General features: G+C 44.0%; 1 protein-coding gene across 2 annotated transcripts in view; it reads left to right on the forward strand.

Annotated features, from left to right (window-relative positions):
• The window catches only part of PIK3AP1 (phosphoinositide-3-kinase adaptor protein 1), a 127,672-nt gene that overhangs the window by 38,752 nt on the left and 71,158 nt on the right, over positions 1-17,762 (forward strand). Inside the window, exon 1 of one of the 2 annotated variants that reach the window (XM_011951204.1) lies at positions 12,804-12,876. The exons of the other annotated variant lie outside the window; for it this stretch is intronic. The gene's annotated coding sequence lies outside the window, so the exon portion shown is untranslated. Of the gene's footprint in view, positions 1-12,803; positions 12,877-17,762 lie in introns of those variants that run through there. 2 annotated transcript variants of the gene reach the window in all.

Consider the following 17,762-nt stretch of genomic DNA (forward strand, 5'->3'; position numbering starts at 1 on the left):
GCCAGGATGGTCTCGATCTCCTGACCTCGTGATCCGCCTGTCTCGGTCTCCCAAAGTGCTGGGATTACAGGCTTGAGCCACCGCGCCCGGCCTGTATGCATATTTTTTAAAGACCGTAAGAGTGAGAATTATACCAATTACTTTTCATTAACCACATCTATAGAAACCTGGATCCTTAAGTCCCTGAGCAAAATGTGGTCATCACCGCCCTCCTGGGTAATTGCATACAGGCATATTCTCTCTGTGATGCCGGCACTCAGCATAATTTTAAAAGTGTTCCAGATGCAGTTGCTGCTACCCATGTCCTAAGTAAAATTGGGAAGTCACCAAATTTGCCTTCTGATAACCTTCCAGCTCTTCTTCCCTTACCCTTCTCCATTATGACTCATCTCCTGCGCAGCAGCCCCCAGTTCAGTGCCTTCATATTCAGAGTCACCTACTCTGACTGTGGAAACACCCTACTAGAGCCCCCTTTTGGGCTTAAGTTTCCAGAATGATCTTTCTCTTCAACACTCTCCCAAACCTACCTGAAATCTGCTCTCCAGAGAGACTAATCTCAGCATAACGTGAGAAAATAATTGGATTAATGGTCGTCCTTGAGGGAGTGTCTAGAGGAGAGCCAGCAGCCCTGGTCTTAGGTTTCGTGGCCAGTTATTCTCTGATTTTGAGGCATACACAGAAGTCAGACATCATATTTGTTATGGGATGAATTATGGCTACCTTATATTCATATTTGGAAGTCCTAACCCTTCGTACCTCAGAACCTGACTGGATTTGGAGATAGGGTTTTTAAAAAGGTAATTAAGGTAAAATGAGGTCATATAGATGGGCCCTTATCCAATATGACTGGTGTCTTTAGAAGGAGAGGGGATTAGGACACAGATATATGCACACACGGAAGAGAGATTATGGAGGACAGAGTGAGAAGCCAGCCATCTGCAACCAAGCAGGGAGGCCCGAGAAAAAAACAACCCTGCTGACACCTTGATCTTGGACTTGTGGCCTCTAGAATTGTGGGAAAGTGAATTTCTATTGTTTAAGCCACACAGTCTGTGGTGTTTTGTTATGGCAGCCCTAGCAAATAAATACAGATTTATTGATGGATAACACTCGTAGGTGACTGGGTAGATTTTACACTGAGTGACTGAATCATTATTCAACATTATCTTGATCTAGTTCAATATGATAATCCTGAGTTCTGCTTTTAGGTCCATAAATGCAATTGAACTAGTGCAGCACAGCAGAAATCCAACATGGCATCACCACGTGAGAGTGAATTGCAGGATTTATAGTTGACTACCTGTTAAAAAGAAATCAATAGTATGAATAGCAAAGACATAGACCTAAATGCCCACCAATGGTAGACTGGATAAAGAAAATGTGGTACATATACACTATGCAATATTATGCAGCATTAAAAAAGAATGAGATCATGTCCTTTACAGGAACATGGATGGAGCTGGTGGCCATTGTCCTTAGCAAACTAACACAGGAACAGAAAACCAAATACTGCATGTTCTCACTTATAACTGGGAACTAAATGATGAGAACACATGGATACATAGAGGGGAGCAACAGATACCGGGCATTCCTAAAAATAGAGGGTGGGAGAAGGGAGAGGATCAGAAAAAATAACTGTTGGGTACTAGGCTTAGTACCTGGGTGACAAAATAATCTGTACAGTACACCCTCATAACATCAGTTTACTTATATAACAAACCTGCACATGTACCCCTGAATTTAAAAGTTAAGAAAAAATCAATAGTGGCTGGGCGCGGTGGCTCAAGCCTATAATCCCAGCACTTTGGGAGGCCGAAACGGGTGGATCACAAGGTCAGGAGATCGAGACCATCCTGGCTAACACAGTGAAACCCCGTCTCTACTAAAAAATACGAAAAAAAAAAACCAAAAAAAACTAGCTGGGCGAGGTGGCGGATGCCTGTAGTCCCAGCTACTCAGGAGGCTGAGGCAGGAGAATGGCGTAAACCCGGGAGGCGGAGCTTGCAGTGAGCGGAGATCGCGCCCCTGCACTCCAGCCTGGGCGACAGAGCCAGACTCCATCTCAAAAAAAAAAAAAAAAAATCAATAGTATGATAGGACCACTAAAAGCTACCATAGTATTAAGCTACCTTAATAAGAGAATAGCTCCTTTGTCCTAGAATAATTTCAATATGTTCTACCAAGAATGGTGTTCCATTCCGGGTGCCACCTTTTTAGGAGGAAACTGGCTGACTAGAATATGTCCAGAGAAGAACAACCAAGAAGCCTGGAATCATTTATGCACCATTTTTTGGAAAGGACTGAGGCTGTGTTCTGAGTTGCTGGGTAAGGGAGATCTCTATTTGAGGTGGAGGTTGCTGGGAGGCAGGAAGGGTGGACATGATAGTGGGAGTCCCATCACTCTTTCCACCCTGGGTGATTACAAAGTCGGGGATTGCATGGCACTCCCCTGGGGACGGTGACTGTTCACATGAACTAAAGTGGAGCAGTTAGAATGAAGGGAAGAGTTTCTGTTTCATGCTAGTGGGAATATTTTTCTCTTTTCCTTTGGACCTTGTTGTGAAGTGAGCCTGTGGCTGCCACAACCGTCTTGCCACCAGCTTGAGAATGAAGTTTGTGCTGATGATGATAGAATAGAGAAATGGGAAGAACCTGGGACCTTGGAGCTGTGGCTGAACACTTACCAACTCCAAACCTGCCTGAATGCTGAACTTTGGATTCTGGGAGATAAATGTCTTTAATGTTTCAGGCATTTTGCGTTGGGAACTATCTTAACAGATTCTGCAAGGTTGGACTAAAGATAAGGATGAGCTTTCACAGATATTAGTAATTTGGTTTTTTGTGGTTGTTTTTTTTTTTTTTGAAACGGAGTCTCGCTCTGTCGACCAGGCTGGAGTGCAGTGGCGAGATCTCGACTCACTGCAACTTCCGCCTCCCAGGTTCAAGAGATTCTCCTGCCTCAGCCTCGTGAGTAGCTGGGATTAAAGGCACCCACCACCACACGTGGCTAATTTTTGTATTTTTAGCAGAGGCGGGGTTTCACCATGTTGGCCAGGCTCATCTCAAACTCCTGACCTTAAATGATCCACACACCTCGGCCTCCCAAAGTTCTGGCATTACAGACAGGAGCCACTGCATCTAGCCCAGATATTAATAATTCAAAATGCACCTCAGTGGAGTAGACTGAAGAAGGGGGCTCTTGTCACTGTAATATTCAAGTAGAGGTTGGCAATGATTTAAAAAAATCCTTGAGTATAATTTGCACTAAATGATTCTTCAGGTTCTTTTAAACTCTGATCATCTAAGATTCAAAAATAATTCTTACTAAAGTGTGACTGTCTGTGAAGCTGAACCTTCCCCAGAGAATTTGCATCATCCTCAGTGTGATAACACAGATTAAGCTTTTATTAGTTGAATGTGGAGGTGGGGGAGGTTTTTGTGTATGGGAACCTTCCAGGTGCTCCTTGCCTACTTGGTGTTAGTGGGCCACTCTCCTCTTCCCCCTACAGAGGTCTGTGTCTCTACTTTTGGAAGGTTGCTGAACCTGAACAAAGAGGAAATAAACTGTATTGTGACTGTAGGGATGGCAAAACACGACAAACAAAGGACTACAGTATCATGAGAAGGAAAAGTGAAAAAGAGGAAGGTGTTGAGGCAGTGGGCACAGAGGCTGCGAGGAGTGGCGGAGAGGCGGGTCATACGTTGCAAGATCACAGGCAAGGAATTTTCTACCTGTTTTAACCCATGCTCCCTTTTGACTCACACTCTCCTTCTATAGTGCATATTATTAAAATAACAGTTAAAATGTTAATTATAGTGTAAGCCAGGTGCAGTGGTTCAAGCCTATAATCCCAGCACATTGGGAGATTGAGGCAGGAGGATCCCTGGAATTCAGGAGTTCGAGACCAACCTGGGTACCTGGGTAACATGGAGAAACCCTGCCTCTTCAAATTTTTTTTTTTTTTTTCAAGACAGAGTCTCACTCTGTCACCCAGGCTGGAGTGCAATGGCACGATCTCGACTCACTGCAACCTCTGCCTCCTGGGTTCAAGCGATTCTCCTGCCTCAGCCTCCCTAGTAGCTGGGACTACAGGTGCACGCCACCATGCCCAGCTAATTTTTCGTATTTTCAGTAGAGACAGGGTTTCATCATCTTGGCCAGGGTGGTCTCAAACTCCTGACCTCAGGTGATCTGCCCAGCTCGGCCTCCCAAAGTGCTGGGATTACAAGCATGAACCACTGCACCCAGCCTACCATTTTTTTTTTTACATTAGCTGGGTTTGGTGACACCTGCCTGTAGTCCTAGCTACTGGGGAGGCTGAGGTGGGAGGATCGTTTGAGCCCAGGAGGTCGAGGGTGCAGTGAGCTATGATCACACCACTACACTCCAGTTTTGGCAACAGAGCAAACAAGACTTTGTGTCTATAAATAAATAAATAAATAAATAAATAAATAAATAAAATTGTAATATAATATTGGCTGTGCTTTTAAAAGCTACACAATTTCTCCATTCTAATTCATCACTCTGGCAAGACCTTTGCAAAAACTCTCACCTCCCTCTGAGGAGATGAGAACCCCTGGGACAGATTCTTCTTGATCCTGATCCCAATGTTCATTAGGTTTCTAGTGGTTTCTATAACTGTGCATAAATGAACAGTGAAAACCGTGTTTCGTCCTCACGCTTATGATTCCAAACCAGAAAGTGTGTTGTCTCACTTCATGTCTCATATTGCACGTGACCAAACTGGATTTGTTGGAGATAAATGTTTGCAGAAGGTCAAAGGCCTTTTGTGTGTGTGTGTGCGTGTGCTTAGTGAGGAGGTAGTTAGCAAGGCCAGTGGACTCAAAGAGCATCAGGGCAGGACAGACCCTCAGAAATCACATGGTTATTTTTCACTCTGTCTTAATACAGAGGAAGACAACTGGACTCTGCCAGGGAAAGTGGCTCACCCAAGGCCAAGTGGTGAATGGTGGGTTTTTGGACAATTGACCTCGGGGTATGAGTGTGAGAATGCCCAGGTTTTACTTCAGGGTATCATTTCTTAAAGAATTTGGATTTGCAAAGAAATCAAACATGATTGGTTTTTCAATTGGTGGGAAGGGTAAATGCAAACAAGAGGCAAAAGAAGCTGGTGTGATGAGGCTAGTTACTGAGTTTGCAAATACTTTTATGTGTCACGGGGGGCAGAAGATGGCTGAATCGGTGTTTCTGCCTGGTGATGGCAGTTCCCCCCTCAAACGCTGGGCATGTCTGGCATCAGGTGGGTCCAGCCCTTCCTCACTCGGGCTCGGAGGACCAGCGGAGAAAAACAGTGTTCAGAGATGGGCTCGGTGCCCCTGCTGGAGGCTGTGTGACGAGTGGGCAGCCTGTTCTCCTACCCTGAGGCTTTCCCTGCACCTCAGCATGACCCCCTCTTTCCTCAGATGGGAAGGCCCAGTTTGGATTGGTTGGGAGGGTTCAGTCCGTCCTTGACTCTGTGTCCTCTGCTGTCCAATCTCAGGTTGACATCAGCAGCTCAAGGGTTAGATTCCAGCTCCAATACGGAAACTTAAAACTCCCTAGAAAAGTCCCTGTGGAATGGAAATTATTATTCTGAAAGATACAGCTTAACCAGCTTTGTAAGCTGTTAATTATTAAACAAAATCAATGTTTTTAAGTTTAATTTGGACTCTTTCAGTTGGAATAACTGAAGGGCATTCTTTCAAAAAAAAAAAAAAAAAACCACACACACAAACAATACATAAATAAAAGCCCCAGAAAATCCCTGTGTGTGTTTTTGGTGAACTTCCTGCTAAAAGGGAGTTGGAAAACGGCCTCTGAGGCAGCGGTGAAAGAGGTAAGAGCCTGGCTTCCATGTGTCTGGAGTTCCTTGTTGATTCTTGGTCCTTTCTGTCACGAAGACTTGAGGATCAGCAAGGCTGGGAGAGGCCTGAGCTGGCTCAGCTGGGGCCATGAAATCTGTAATGACCTCGGGTCATAGCCAGCCCAATGAGGGGACGCTCTGTGACTCCGGTAAGATGTAAGGGCCACCAACCAACAGTAGCCAGCAGTGACCACTATCAGTTGGCCAGTCAAAAAAAAAAAAAAAAAGCAAGGTTACACAGATAAAGACTAGCAACAAGTCCTGAGATAGGTGCTTCCAATGGATACAACATAGCAGAGTCTTGTCTCTCAGAGCCTGAGGATGATCCTGTTCTTGGGGTGAAGGTTCCCCAATAATGCTTGCTTTCGGAGGCGGACGGGTTTCACAGCTGGCACGGGACAGGCTGAGGACACTGCCAGTGAACCACGGCAAGCAGAAGAGAGGAGAGGAGTTGTGGCTGTAGGTAGATTCTGGCACAGTGCAACCCACCCTGGCAGCCCCTCCTGGAAAGAGCCAAACTGGGAAAGTCCCTCTGACCTTTCATTTGTAGGCAAACTGGTTTGGTTGTTTGAAGTGTGGTACTGCCAAACTGTGGTTTTAGGCCATGTCCCACGTCCCTGTGATGGCCTCGCACAATTCTAATACAAGTATGCAACAGTAGGGGCTGTTCTTAGGCCCAACTGCTAATAGAAGTACTTTGTGAATAATAAATTATTATTCTTATTGTTATTAATATTAACAGAGAAATGACAGCTTCCTTTTATTGAGCACTTACTATGTGGCAGACAGTGTTCAACAATAGCAGTCCTGAGAGGTAGGAATTATAATTTCTATTTTATAAATAAGAAAAATGAGGCTTTAGGAGATCAAGTAACTTGCCCAAGATAGCCAGCCAGTAATAGCAGGGACTCAGTCCATTTACATAGACCCTAAACTCCATGCTTTGAAGCACTGCCATGTATGTGGTGGCCATGAGAATATGCCTGTCAGATCTCCAGTTGCTTTGAGTAGAACTGACCAAGGGTTCCTGTGCCACCCTCTGAATCTTTCATAGCTTTCGACCAAGGCCCTGCTTCCTGCAGGCTGCTACCAGCCAATAACTGAGCATGGCAGGGATAGTAGACCCATTTCTGGAAGACGCAAGACTCTCCAATGCCCAACTTCTGTTTGAGGACTCCCTGACAGATTTACACAACTTTCCTTAGCCCGCTCAGTGGTCTAGGACGCTTCTACCCAACCTTCCTTCCCCCTCTTATTCATTCGGGCTCAGACAGCTACAAGATTTTCCCACCCTCCCTCCCCATTTTCCTTCCCAGGCACTTTCCCTGACAAAATCCTTGTATGGCCGGGCACACTGGCTCACACCTGTAATCCTAGCACTTTGGGTGACTGAGGTAGGCAGATCACCTGAGGTCCGGGGTTCGAGGCCAGCCTGGTCAACATGGCGAAAGCCCATCTCTACTGAAAATACAAAAATTAGCCAGGCATGGTGACACATGCCTGTAATCCCAGCTACTAGGGAGGCTGTGGCAGGAGAATCACTTGAACACAGGCGGTGGAGGTTGCAGTGAACCACGATAGCACAACTGCATTCCAGCCTGGGCGACAGAGTGACTCTCAAAAAACAAAACAAAACAAAAAACCTTGTATGTTTAATCTCATTTTAGCCTTTGTTTCTCAGAAGACTGGGACTAACACAGTGTACCATGCAGAATTTTCAGGGCAGCTTGGTTTAGTCTGGTATCATAAATTAGAGGATTAGACAGTTTCCTGTTTCTCTCCAGATTCCACACTAAAAGCCTCCAGGCACAAAGCCTTACAGTGGTCCTCCCTGAGGTGTTGCTTTCCCTGCTAGTAACTTAGGTGGTTGGTCTTATCTCATTCATTGATTCATCCATTCATGCAAAAAGCATTTATCGATTTCTCACTATATTCTAAGCCCTGGGGATACAAAGATGAATGAATGTCAGGGAATCTGTTCTCAAAGAAATCACAGTCTAGTAGAAGAACAATTTGGTCAACAGATAAGCAACACTAACTGATTTAACTTTCTCTTGCACTTTTCAGTTTTCAAAGGGCTTCTGCATGTTGATCACTTAATTCCAATAAGCTTGTGTAACAGACCAGGCAGGCATAAATAAACCCATCTTAAAGGAGAGGAAATTGAAGCTTAGAAATGTCAAGATTACCCAGGAAGTGACAGAGGTAGGACTTGAATCCAGGTCTTCCGTGGCTTAGCTGAATGTTCTTTTCCAGAATCTGTTAGTAACTGCATTTGTGTTGCTAGCAAATATTATAGAATATCTTTAGAGTCTTGGCCTTAATAGCCCTGATTTTAATATTGGACTACTAAGGCCAGCAACTCCTGGGTTAAAGGAGTTTTAATTTTGGCCTGTATTTATGCAGAATTTGGAATGCCATCTTGTTTCATATTTCTTTAAGCCCTTCACCAAGAAGCATCACACCCCCACCTCCACCCAGCCTTGACCAAGCCACAAAGCCAGACACAGCATTTCACTGTGAGGGATGAGAACAGAAAGTTATCCTTCCTGAAAGTGGAAAGTGAAACTGACCAGCCAGTTCCATCATTTCAGCTGGTCAGAATGCAAAGGGTCAGCATTAGTGGGGGAAAGTAAACACCATTTCAGCCTTTTTTGGGACTTTGACCGCTGAGTGGCAGAGAGACAAAAGGGAAGAAATTTTACTCTCAATTTCTTCAGCTTAGTTACTGTCAAGAGTTGCCTTCAGCCTCTCAGTTCTTGACTTAGTGAAAATAAATCACGTTTATGTGGCCTGCCCCAAACAAAGCCCATTTGTCCGTCCTCACACCAGTAAATCCAGACATCAGTGTCTGTCTAGATAAGAATTGATTCCCGAACCAGGAAACCAAGAAGAGCCTGTGAAAAGGCGAGTTATTAATGGCCTCATGACAAGCCTGCGTTGTGCCATTTGAACAAAATTTACATAGGGAGAGGAAGCACATTTATAAGTGTCGGAAAGAGATGAAGAAAGAGGAAGCCTTTCAGGGGGGCTGTGGTAGCTCCTGCTTCGTTAGCAACACTGGGGTTTCCTGAACGAGGAAACGGGGGCCTGCAGGCCTCCAGACCTGGGTGTCTGGTGGGGAGCAGTTTCTCACAGGTGTGGAGATGGGATGCAGGTTGGATAGTGCTCCCTAAGGATCCTGATAAACCCTGCCAAGGAAGCTTTCCTGTGCTCTTCTGGTTGCCTGTACATGGTAGATGCAGCCCAAGACGCTGAATCCAGAATAGAGGTGGGTTTTGTGCAGCCCATTTACCATGGTGGGGAAGCAGATTTTCTTCCAACCCTTCCCAGGTTTAAATCCCAGAGACTGGTTGAGGGAATGTCAGTCTGTGGCAGGGAAGCAGCTCACTTAGCAGAATCTTTTCCCCTTTTGGGTCATGTTTTCTGACAGCGGCTGTTCCTTCTGTTCGTCTGCTAACCAGATCTGGAGTTGGGAGCTTTGAATTCTACATGTGGTTCTACCATTAAACCAGAAGTTTATGACCTAGGGCTGGTCAGTTCATGGCCCATGCCTCTATTTTTCCATCTGCAAAATGGAGGTAGTCATCTCTGTCACATGTGCCTGGAGACACTGAAAGTAATAAAGGAGAACAAATGAAAAAGTTCAGAGGCACTGGGTGCTGAGACAACTCCAACTGACCCTTGGCTTCTTGGTTAAGGATAGAGTAGCTCTATTTGGGAAAGCTTCCTGAAGGTTGAACTTGGAAGAAAGTTAGAGGGCCCCAGCCCCAGCTGGGAGAGGACTGGGAGAGCCGCAGGCAGGTGTTATCATCGGTGGACAAGGGTGGGCACCGCGGTGCTTTCGTTGGTTGTCATGGCAGCCTCAGCTGTTTTGCTATTTTTGTTCAAGCTGAAGAGCAGGTAGGGTGGGTTGGGGAGGGGAAGGGAAAAGCTATAGTCCTTTGCTTTAAAAAAACAACAACAAGAAATGAGCACTTTGAATATCTCATTTAGAGCTAATAGTTATTTATTTAAGGGGTTGGGGAGTGCTGGATAAAAGTCTTAGAGGCCTGAGGTCATCTCTCCTCCTGTCCTGCTCCCTTGATCTTGAACCTTAAGGACCTTGAGGAGGGCCAGGTGAATTACCTGATGAATGAAGAAAATACTGTTCCTTGTCTGTGCGAGCTGGAAATGATTTGGGCTGATGTCAGTAGATCCTTGACCCAGAACCCTCCATCCGGGGCTGCAAATTCACTGATGTGCAGTGAAATCAGGCAGCCTTAGGAGCCTGCATCTGGCACAGAACATTGGGATGGCAAACTGATTGCATATGATGGGTGAGCCCACCTGCATTCCAAAAGTGAGCAGCTCCAGCTGCCTCTGGAAGCCAGCATGGGAGTGTGGAAGAAGTGGATTCATTCCTCCTTCTTCATTTCTACAACTTTCTCTTTGTTTCCAGGGAGACAGTGTGACCACCATGACTGTATTTCTTTTCTTTGTTTTTTGAGACAGGGTGTCACTTTGTTTCCTAGGCTGGAGTGCAGTGGCACAATCATGGGCCACGGCAGCTTCGACCTCCCTGGGCTCAGGTGATCTTCCCACTTCAGCCTCCCAAGTAGCTGGGACTACAGGTATGCACCATGCCCAACTACATTTTGTATTTTTTGTAGAGACAGAGTTTTGCCATGTTGCCCAGGCTAGTCTCGAACTCTTGGCCTCGAGCGATCTGCTTGCCTTGGCCTCCCAAAGTGTTGAGATGGCGTGAGCCATCGTGCCTGGCCATGACTATATTTAAAGTCTGAGTTAGGAAAGTGTCCGTAGGACTCTACCTTATCTTTTTGGCCTCATGAGGATGATGATGATGATGACGGTGATAAGAACGATGATTGATATCGCTTCAATTAACTCACACTAACACCTCTAAATAATTGTCACCTCCTCCCTCCCCTGACGTTAGTGTCAGTAAGACATCTGGTGGGTAAGAACTTGGCATTCCACTGATCTCCTTACCATCAGTCTGATGACTGTATGTGACTTTGGGGGTAGCTGGTGACTTATGGGTTGGGTATACCTGTCACTCTCTGTTGGGAGCTTTGTAAGTGAAAGGGGTTAGTTGGACGGGAAATTCAATACCCAATAACCGAGGTGGGTGAGCAAAGGAGAAGAAAGACCTGTGGCGATGACTGAAATGAAAAAGCAGTCTTGATGTTTGCCAGGAAGGTAGGGGAAGGTGGGGGGTATCGAAACTTAAGATTTGAGTACCACCATTGCAAGCTTCTCACCTCCCACCCTGTGAACCCACATATATTTGCAGTAGAGCAAAGGCTCCTTCACTGGGATCCACACACTGGGAATTTGGACACAAGGCCAGGCCTGAGGTTTCCTTTTGTGCTTTCTAAGGACATGACAATAGCCTTGATGCTGAATTTCTGAGCTAATAGCCAGTGCAAACAAGATAAATGCAGTGTAAACAGGAGACATGTTTATAGCCTACTTCAGAATAATTTTCTAAGCATACTGTAAACCATGCTTGTGGTACATTTTCAGACATTGGTTAATTATAGCATCTTATTTGTTCCTGAAAGCAGATAGAGCAGGATGTTGGTAACACTTTGTTAGCCACTCGTTTGTGTTATTTTATGATCTGAAGGCAGCGCTTGCTCAGGGTGGGATGGGTGGTCAGCTACTCGTGTTCTCAATTTTGACCAGCCTTTACAAAAGAGCTGATATCTTCTGCCTGAATGTCTGGAATTATTTCAAAAAAAAGCAAAGACAGTTTTCAACTTAAGAAAAAGAAACTGCATTTTCAATCTGTGTTTTACAGAATTTCCTTTTCTCCTGAATGCTTTTTTGCTGACAGGTCTTCAATATACACCCTGCATAGGATTCAGGGTCCTCTCAGACACCCAAACTCCCTTCCCCTCTCCCATAGCCCTTCCCCCATATAGAAGGTGTTTCCTGTGGCCCAGACACGTCATTTGCTCTCATGTGTTTGTGCCTTTAATCGTGCTTTTCCTCTGCCAGGAAAGTCCTCCCAGCTCTTCTGTGTGGTCTCTCCAGTACCAGTGAGGACGGAAATTTTCTCACTCTTCCATTTCTTGAGGAGCCTGGGATAGGCTTTGCATATTTATTATCTGTTGATAAATAATGAGTATTTGTTGAAGGGATAAGGAAATGAACAATTAATTATTTTATTACTTTAAATAGAAAATATCACGCCTTTTTCACAGAAGGGTAAGTTCAACATCCCAACGCTATTTGACTGAGGGGAGCTTGCTTTCTTCATCTCTTAGGAAGTTTTTCTCAACTTCTGAATTTTTCATGTACAAGCCCTATTCTTTTTCTTTTCTTTCTTTCTTTCTTCTTCTTCTTCTTTTTTTCTTTTTTTTGAGATGGAGTCTCTCTCTGTCACCCAGGCTGGAGTGCAGTGACGCAATCTCAGCTCACTACAACCTCCACCTCCCAGATTCAAGTGATTCTCCCGCCTCACCCTCCCAAGTAGCTGGGACTACAGGCGTGTGCCACCATGCCTGGCTAATTTTTGTATTTGTAGTGGAGACGCGGTTTTACCATTGGCCAGGCTGGTCTTGAACTCCTGACCTCATGATCCGCCCGCCTCAGCCTCCCAAAGTGCTGGGATTACAGGCCTGAGCCACCGCATCTGGCCCCACTTTTCTAAGCACTTAGAAACATTAATTTAATTTAGTTCTATTTATAGTCTCATTGTACAGGTTGGTGCCTGGTGATAAGGTATCACATAATTTTTTGTTTTTTTGTTTGTTTTTTGTTTTGTTTTTTTTTGAGACAGGGTCTCGCTCTGTCACCCAGGCTGGAGTGCAGTGGTGTGATCTCAGCTCACTGCAACCTCCGCCTCATGATTAGCTGGGACCACAGGCATACACCACCATGCCCAGCTAGTTTTTTGTATTTTTGGTAGAGAGAGAGTCTGACAATGCTGCCCGGGCTGGTCTCAAACTCCTGAACTCAAGCAATCCTCCCGACTCAGCCTCCCAAAGTGCTTGGATTACAGGTATGAGCCACCGCGCCCGGCCTCTCTATTTTTTCATGTGGGACCTCATCTTCCCAATTCAATTGGAAGCACCTTAAGGTACACATTTGTACAGGACACACTTCTGGAATTCCCCTGTGGGATCCAGGCCAGTGCTAGAACGTGACAGGCGTGTTCGGTAGACACTTGCTATGTGACTAGGAAGCTTCGTAGTAAGCTCAGGTTTTGGAACGTTTTATTCAGGGCTTTGAAAAATAGCTGTTTCATGATTTCATCATTGTGGCTTAGGTAGGATGAATGAACATCATAACAAATGAGAAATTTCATCCTGAGTGGAAAAGCCTTTGGAAGTTTCTCCAGACCTTGGGGAACTCTATATTCCTACCCCACTTGTGTGGTGGTTAAATTTTATTTTATTTTATTTTTGAGATGGAGTCTCATTCTGTCATCCAGGCTGGAGTGCAGTGGTGTGATCTCAGCTCACTGCAACGTCCACTTCCCGGGTTCAAGCGATTCTCCTGTCTCAGCCTCCTGAGTAGCTGGGATTACGGGCATGTGCCACCACGCCTGGCTAATTTTTGTACATTTTTAGTAGAGGCGGGGTTTCACCATGTTGGCCAAGCTGGTTTGGAGCTCCTGACCTCAAGTGATCTGCCTGCCTTGGCCTCCCAAAGTGCTGGGATTACAGGTGTGAGCCACTGCGCCTGGCCCCGTGTGGTGGTTAAATCTGAGTCCTCAATTTAAAATACAAATGCAGAGGGAACACAGCCCTTTCTTCTGTGAACCCCAATACCTGGGTTGCTTGTCTGCATCCTTCTAAGAAATCTTTGAATCTTCTTCATTGTTTTTTCCATCAGCCACACTGGAAGTCTTGGACATGAACCACGATACCCGCCTACTTCGTCCCAGCACAGAGACACACAGGTTCCCCTGACTGGCCCCAGTGACCGTTTCTGTTTAATTCCATTTTTGACTAGATTGATGGCAAGTTCTTAATTCTCAGTTGAAATTTATCACCTTAGTGTCCTTTTCTGTTCACTTTCTTTTTACTTGTATCTAAAACTTGGAGAAAGAATTCAGCATGTTTGTGCTGCAGGCCTTCATTCTGCCTTCCCATCGTGACTTTACCTTATTTAAATTAAAAAAATAATTGGTTTAACAAAATGGAAGCAAAATAGCATAATGCAGCTTTTCCCAAACTTCAGTCATTTGAGAACCACCAACCTTGTTTTTGGCTTATGTTTGTACCATAGTGCTACTATTTTCTTCAATTTGTGTACCACACAATTCACGCATTTTAAGTGTACAACTCAGCAATCATTGGTGTATGAGATTAATTTTTTTAAATTGTGGTCAAATGTAGGTAACAGAGTATTTGTCATTTTAACCAATTTAAAATGTACAATTCAGTGGCATTAATTATATTCACAACATTGCACAGCCATCACCACTCTTTCCAAAATTTTTTCGTTGTACTATTGACTTAATATTTTCTTTAAGTCAATTCATATTTTCTAACTAAGTTTATTTTAAAAGGAAACTTTGCCACTCAACATGAAAAAACCAGTATCTCTTGATATAGATAGAAGGTAGATATAAAAATATAAATAATAAAAAGTACACATTGGTATTAAATTCTATGGTATACAGATTCCTACAGAAGCCTGTGGGCTTAAGGCCCTGAGGTGTTGAAGGCATCCTTTTACTGGTTGAAGTCTTTCTTTTTGATATAAGTGGAACTGAAATATTTGAAAGGGGACTGCTTTCTTAATGTGTGATTCAGTGTTTTTGAATGTTTGCTGTACACTTTGTTTTTTTTCCTTAAAAAATTCTTTGTCATCCAACTTGATTCTGTACACTCTAGAATCATTCCTGTCTCACCAGGGTGCATGGCGCATGGTATGGGAAACCCTAGCAGACGGATGACAGCATGGGTTTGGTTAAATTGTTAGGTTGCCTTACAGCACACACTGGGTGACTTGGACAGTGTACTTAGATTTTGGCTGTAAAATGTGCAGAATGATACCAAAGTTGCTGTGATAAAATGGAATCATTTATGTTGTGTTTTGCATAGTTCCTAGCATATTGTAACTGCTCAAAAGATGGCAGTTTTTAAGAACCATGCTTATTTATGCATTTCTCAAGGTTTAATACTGCCTTACAAGAGTAGTTAGCTTGTGTCCTCTGAAAAATATTCTACCAGACCAGCAAACATCATTCTTTTCCACACCCCTTCCAGAGCACCAACTGAGTACCAGATACTGTGTAGTGAAAAGGGGCAGTGAGCATTGTGGTGTGAAAGCTCAGCTGGAAAATGGGAGAGTGCAGCCTTGGGTTGGAGGCCACTAGGGCTTGAAAGACCCTGGCTGGTTCAATTGGCATGAAATATTTTTTGACTTAAACCTCATCCTTGGAATGTGCCCATCTGCATAGTGGCAGGTCACAGCATACCTAACCAGGGCAGCATTGATCAGAACTAGGCAGCACCTTTGGGCGTCAGTGACAGCAAAAGCCCCAGGTTGTGTCTCATAAGCTGCGGAGTCACAGCGCCAGACCAGGAATAGGAAGTGATACCACCTTCCGCTTCCCTGGGCCACATCTAGAAGGGAGGCAGGGCAGTGGCACCTCGGGGGTGGGGAGTGGATTTCTGCCTCTGCTCCGTGCTCCTGCTTGACCTTGGCTGAGTAATTTCATTCCTTCTGGGCACCGTATTTTCATCTATAAAATGGGAATAAGCATTGATTCCCATCTTACAGGGTTGTTTTGAGGATTAAATGAGATTAGGACTATTGAGCAGTCACCATAATATTTAACAAATGGGAACTTTGATCATTATCATTATGAGTAATAATAATGACTGTCACCAGCTCTTACCTAGCATGAGCTACCCCATGTAGCTTAGTTGTGGGCCCAAATCCATACTTATATTTATTACATTTAAAATTCATACAGTTTTTTTCAGACCCAAATAGTGTATAGATTCCCCTTAAAGGAAATAAATATTATGAAGCTTTAGTGTCGACTAATCAATGATTTTGATGTTGTTTAAATATGCATAGACATATTTAACTTTTTTTACTTATATGTTCTATAGTCATACATCTTTAATTCTTTATGTTTATTGTTCTTTCCCAACTCCGAACGCAAAACAAATGAGCAAGACACAAATACAGGTATAAAATAAATAGAAGGCAAATTGACCACGTTCATTTTGTCATAAAGGATGCTAGTTTATTGTGGTAGCGTCCTGTGCACTGCGTGGAGGCTGTGGTACTCGCCAATCTGTAGGGAGTCTTGCTGCATCTCTCCTGGGTTATTTTGGGGCTTGGATCTCCCACCACATTTCTCTATTTAAAGTAGTGTACAGGAAAATCTCCTTGTGTTCAGTTGGCACAAATGCCTCATTTCCATATCATCCTGCCCCCTTCTTTCCTCAGTAACCTCTGACATTTAGCATAGCATGACCTACCTGCAAAGCGATTGCAGACACAAACACAGGCTCAGAATCCTGTGGCAGGACCCCCTTATAACGTGGTCATTCAGATAATCTGAAAAGTTCTTGCATCCCATTTAAAAGGCATTATCATCTAAATGAAGAGCCCACATCCTGATTCTCATAAAGAACATATCTAAGGACTTTCTGCAGACCAGACACTGGTTTGAGAGACAGTGACTCATGTACTGACTGGATCTCCAAAGTATTTGAAGCAGTCTTCAAAATTAAACACAATATAAAAAAGAGAAATAGGCAAGACCAAGGACCTGGACAGGAGTGTGAAAGAGGCTAAGAACCAAATTTGTCACCAAGCTACCTGGCAGCGAGAGCCAAAGGTGAAATATACCAATGTTCACTCATTCATTTTGTCAAATAAGAGAAAGCACTCAAGTTCTCTGAAGAGATAGACTTCTCCTGCCATAGAATTCAAGGAGTATTTATTACATGAATCCTTTATAGATGACACTTTGAAGAACCAGATACACACAGAATGTCTTTTTCAATCATTTCTCCAGAGTTTCTCTAGACTTCGTAAAAGCTGAGAGGATATTATGAAATTTTAAAGCAGTGAGGATGCTATTGGCATCTTAATAATACTTTACACTGGGAGGATGCTTGGGGTTTTCTGAGTACCTTCGCTCAAGCATTATTATTTGAGTCTCAGGACAGCAAAGGTGGCATTATCTTCAAAGGGGGAAGTGGTCCAAGAGGGATCTACACGTTCAAGTGGGAAGGTCTGAGACCACCCCACTCTGACAGGTGGGTAAGAGCAATACTTATGTCTGAGTGGCCATTTCCTTTGAAGGAAACTTTTAATCTGCTGAAGTGCTTGGACCCTGGCCCTATTGGGACTCTGCCTTCTCCATAGTGCATTGTAGAAGAGGCCACTGTGGCTTGTCAATCAGCGCCACCAGAATAACCCTGCAGAATGAATGACATCCTGCTCGACTTCCTGAAATGAGTGAGCTGCTGGTGGCTATCCAAGGTGACTAAATGAATAGACCTACTGGAAGGAATTGTTTATTTTGTATGGCCTGTCTGAATGCTGGGAAATATCTGCCAAGTGCCGCACTATTAGCATCAATCTCATTTGTGTCAAGCTGAGCTCTTGGGCAACATTATTAGCTAATAGATTGCATTGGTTTTGTGCCTATTTAAAAAAAATGATTAGCTAATAGATTCAGTTGCTACTTTTTCTGTTACTCTACCCCCATTATGAAAGAAATGCTTTCTCACTATGGAAAATACTAACATACATAAAATGGTAGAAGGAAGGAGGGAGGGAGAGAGGAAAGAAGCATGCAGAATCCAGCCGCACATTTTCTTCTGACCTTTTAAAATGCATTTCTTATGTAATTGAAATCATGCAGCATCTGAGATATAATTTTATATCCTGCTTTTCTGCTTAGCA

The sequence above is a fragment of the Colobus angolensis genome, unplaced genomic scaffold, assembly GCF_000951035.1.
Source record: "Colobus angolensis palliatus isolate OR3802 unplaced genomic scaffold, Cang.pa_1.0 Scaffold316, whole genome shotgun sequence".
NCBI classification, from domain to species: Eukaryota; Metazoa; Chordata; class Mammalia; order Primates; family Cercopithecidae; genus Colobus; species Colobus angolensis.